Raw genomic sequence first — 5,231 nt, 5'->3', positions numbered from 1 at the left:
ATGGCCAGGACTTACTTTGTATCACATGTGTGATACTTAAAATATTAAAGAGGAAGGACATGAGAGATCCTGGCAATATAACATTATGCTTCAGTACCACCTTAACAGAGCTGAAAGGATTATGCAAATATTCATTTCCCTAGAAGGGCTCTTACTTCATTTATAAAATAAGTTTCCCAGTCAAAAGAAATGTGGGGAGGGGCAAAGAAATGGATAGGACTTAACTTTATGTATTTCACCTGCCAGTCAAATCTAATACTTTTGTTCTTACACAGACACAAAAATGAAGAGCCTTTGCTTAGTGCTACCACTGTTAAGAGTGCTTGCTCCTTAACAGATACGAAAGGCAAGAATTACAAGAAGGATCATATTTCAGCACTAGAATTTAGAAAAGACAAAATAAAATAATCTTTGGAAATAAAAGGTTCCTTACAGCCTGAATCATATATAAAACATGAATCCCTTCTACCTCAATTTATCTAAGGAATAAGAAGGAATACATGATAAAACAAGCTATGTTTCCTTTTAGCATGGAAACTTTAGAAAACATAATAAAGTACAAACTGGTACTAAGATTTTTGACACTTTTATAAACATTCAATCTGCCAAGGATACCGATTATTGTGGTTTACATGACCCTAAGACATTAGCCCAAAAACGCACGGTACACAGGAGTTGGGGAAGGAGACTGAATGACCTCAAAGAAATAGTCACTGGCTGACATCCCAAGAGTCAAAAAGCTAAGCAGTGAGGATCAGAGGGTGTCCCAAATTAGTCTGGTTTTTAAGAGGAATCATCAAACAGAGCTATTAATAAGATACAGTCCTAATAAGCCATCCCATGAATAGGACCAGGAACAATGATACCATTGTCATTTTTCAGATAATCTGAGTTGATCGTGTTAAGCTATTCTAGTCCCTGACCCTCAACAGTAAAGGCCTGCTCCACCTGATTCTTCCTCCTCATTCCAACTCTATTCCAAAGATAAGTTAAAATAGCTCTTTTTTGGCCAAGCATTACATCAGGCTCAATGGAATGTGGGGGGCTAGGGTAGAAGGTAGAGTCTTTGTGTGTGAGTGGAGGGAAAGAAACGTAGAGGTAGAAGAAGTTTTGTTTATTAAAAGACGTCATAAAAAAAAGTGAAAATTCAAGGAGGGAGGAGGGAGAAAGAAAAGAGGAAGAAGAAGGGAGAGTGTGGGGAAAGAAAGAACAAAAGAGAGAGGAGGCCGGGCACGGTGGCTCACGCTTGTAATCCCAGCACTTTGGGAGGCCAAGGCGGGCGGATCATGAGGTCAGGAGATCGAGACCACGGTGAAACCCCGTCTCTACTAAAAATACAAAAAATTGGCCGGGCGTAGTGGCGGGTGCCTGTAGTCCCAGCTACTCGGGAGGCTGAGGCAGGAGAATGGTGTGAACCCGGGAGGCAGAGCTTGCAGTGAGCCGACATTGCGCCACTGCGCTCCAGCCTGGGTGACAGAGCGAGACTCCGTCTCAAAAAAAAAAAAAAAAAAAAAAAGAGAGAGGAGTGGGGTCCATGGAGGAGACAGAGAATGATACAGACTTGGGAAGGGTTAGAAAGTTAGAGAAAGCTTTTATTTTATTTTTTAAATTGTCATGTAATAATTGTACGTATTTTTAGGGGTATATCATGATGTTTCAACACCCACAATGTGTAGTGATTAGATCAGGATAGTTAGCATATCTATCATCTCAAACATTTATTTGCATTGGAAACATTCCACAACTTCTTTATAGTCATTCAAAACTATACAATATATTATTAACTACCGTCATTTTACAGTGTTATAGAAAACTATACTATATATTATTAACTACTGTCATTTTACAGTGTTATAGACAACTAGCACTTATTTCTCCTGTATGTAATTTTGTATATTTTAATAAATCTCTTTCTACCACCCCCTTTCCTCTACCCTTTTCACCCTCTACTATCCCCTCATCCACTTTTTACTTTTATGAGATAAGCTTTTTTTTAGCTTCCACATATGAGTAAAAACATGGTCTTTAACTTTCTTTTTCTAGCTTATTTCACTTAACGTAATGTCCTCCAGTTTCATTCATGTTGCTGTGAATAACAGGATTACATTCTTTTTTATGGCTAAATAGTACTCCATTGTGTATATATGCCACATTTCCTTTATCCATTTGAGACTGGGTAATTTATAAATAAAAGAGGTTTAATTGACTCACAGTTTCACATGGCTAGGGAGGCCTCTGGAAACCTATAATTATAGTGGAAGGTGAAAGAGAGCAAGCACCTTCTTCACAAGGTGGCAGGAGAGAAAGAAAGAGCAAGGAAATGCCACACTTAAAACCATCAGCTCTCAAGAGGACTCCCTTACTATCACGAGAACAGCATGGAGGAAACCGCCCCTATGATCAAATCACCTCCCACCAGGTCCCTCCCTCAACACATGAGGATTAAAATTTGAGATGAGATTTGGGTGGGGACACAGAGCCAAACCATATCAAACCCCTAGGTTAATTCCATATCTTGGCTATTGTGAACAAGGCTGCAATAAACAAGGAGGTGCTGATGTTTCTTCAACATATGGATTTCCTTTGCTTTGGATAAATACTCAGTGTTGGATCATATGGTTGTTCTATTTGTAGTTTCTTTGAGGATCCTCAATGCTGTCTTCATCCTTTTAGTGTTGTTAAAAATGAATAACTGAGGCTGGGTAATTGATGAATAAAAGAGGTTTATTTGGCTCATGGTTCTGCAGGCCATACAAGAAGCATGGCACTGACATCCGCACCTGATGAAGACCTCAGGAGTCTTCCAATCATGGCAGAAGGGAAGGGGAGCCAAGCATGTGCAGATATCACATGACGAGACAGAAATCAAGAGAGGGAGAGAAGGGAAGTGCCAAACTTTTTAACAACCAGTTCTCATGTGAAATAATAGAATGCTAACTCTATAATAGAATGTTAACTCACTTAACCTCCAACCCCCATAAATCCCTATTTATGAGGGATGCACCCCATGATCCAAACACCTTCCAGTAGACCCCCACCTCCAACATTGAGATCAAATTTCAACATGAGGTTTGAGGGAACAAACATCCAAACTACAGCACATAAAATCCCCCAAGTGGCTGTACTAGTTTACATTCTTATCAAGAGTGTATAAGATTTTTTCATGTACGTTTTCACCAACATCTGTTTTTATTTGTTTGTTTCTTTGTTTTGTTTTTCTTTTTCTTTTTCTTTTTGTCTTTTTGGTAATAGCCATCCTAACTGGGGTGAGATAATATCTCATTGTGGTTTTGGTCTTCATTTCCCTGATGATTAGTTATGTTGAACATTTTTTCGTATATTTCATGACCATTTTTATGTTTTCTTTTGAGAAATGCTGTTCAGATCACTCACTCATTTTTTAATCAGATTTTTTTTTGTTATTGAGATGTTTGAGTTCCTTGTATATTCTGGATATTAATCTCCTGTCAGATAAATAGTTTGCAAGAGAGAGCAAGAAGAGATTTTCCCCAATTCTGTCAGTTATCTTTCCATCCTGTTGTTTCCTTTGTTGTGCGGAAACCTTTTAGTTTGATATAATTTCACTTGTTTATTTTGACTTTTTTTGCTGTGATTTTGAGGTCTTGCTTATAAAATCTTTTCCCAATGCCCTAAAGTGTTTCCTCTATGTTTTCTTCTAGTAGTTTTATAATTTTAGGTCTTACATTTACATCTTTATTTTGAGTTGATTTTTGTATAGGTTGAAAGATGAGGGTCTAGTTTTATTCTTCTGCATATGGATATCCAGTTCTCCCAGCACCATTTATTTAAGGTGGTGTCCTTTCCCCCAATGAATCTTCTTGATGTCTTTGTCAAAAATAAGTTGGCTGTAGATAGATGGATTAATTTCTGCATTCTCTATTCTGTTCTATTTGGTCTCTGTGTCTGTTTTTATGCCAGAACCATGCTGTTTTGTATACTATGGCTTTGCAGTGTATTTTGAAGTCTGGTAGTGTGATGCCTCCAGCTTTGTTCTTTTTGCTCAGGAAGTCAAATTGTCTCTGTTGCAGATGACATAAGCTTATATACAGAAAACATAAAGACTCTACCACAAAGCTCTTAAAGAAATTCCATAATGTTTAGGATACTAAATCAATATACAAAAATCAGTAGCATGTATATACACTAACAGTGAACTAGCTGAAAAATGAATCAAGAAAGCAATCCCATTTACAACAGCTACAACAAATAAATGAACAAAATATACACCAAGGAGATGAAAGACCTATACAAGGAAAGCTACAAAACACTTACGAAAGAAATTGAAGAGGAGGATATAAACAAATCTAATGACATCCCATGCTCGTGAATTGTAAGAATTAAAATTGTTAAAGTGATCATACTACCTAAAGAAATGTATAAAGTCAATGCAATCACTATCAAAATACCAATGACATTCTTCTTAGACATAGAAAAAAATCCTAAATTTCAAATGGAAGCATAGAAGACCTTAAATAGTCATAGCAATCAGGATGTTGGAGAAATCTTTAAAAGTCTGCTTTCAAGAAGTCTTTTACCCTTAGCTGAGCCTTGGCCAGAAAAAAAAAAAAAAAATGTTTTCAATTCTTTCATATTTGTTTACAGCTTTGTACTTTTTAAAACACTTTAAGAAAAAGATTGGGGGTGGGTAGAGTCAGGGTGCAAAATATTGACAGTATGTGTTTGGTTCTCTCCACCTGAGTAATGGAAACTTAGACCCCATCTGAGTTTCTCCTGCAGTTTTCAGCAGATATTTCAGAACCATCAGCCATTCTTTTGTATCTTGGAGTACAGTACAGTTGATGGTATCAACACCCCATCCCACCCAGTCACTCAGGCTGCCCAGAGTCTCTGCTGATGGTGCCACATGGCAGGTGCTTAGCTGAATATTGAAACTGAGCAGGCCTGTCCTTGTAGTCTAAGTCTGAAACTGATCTCTTTCTTTTTCCTCACCTGATTTCGTATTAAAATCTAATAGTTAGCAAGACTCCTAGTCTCTCTGGGAGATAGACTCAGTCACATTACTGAAGTCCCCTGGAAATGTGACACTAATGACAAGCAGGAACTTTATAGCTCCCATTTTCCTTTGCTGACATTACAAATGTAAATACAGAAAATGCTTCCCAGGATCTCAAGCCTGGCTGTTAAACAGTTTGGTGGATGTCTCTCTCCGATTTCTAGCATTCTACCACACTTAGGGGGTGTTCAAACAT

This window comes from Symphalangus syndactylus, chromosome 14 (assembly GCF_028878055.3).
Source record: "Symphalangus syndactylus isolate Jambi chromosome 14, NHGRI_mSymSyn1-v2.1_pri, whole genome shotgun sequence".
NCBI lineage: Eukaryota > Metazoa > Chordata > Mammalia > Primates > Hylobatidae > Symphalangus > Symphalangus syndactylus.
The sequence above is the reverse complement of the archived record's forward strand: the minus strand, read 5'-3'. Positions refer to the sequence as shown.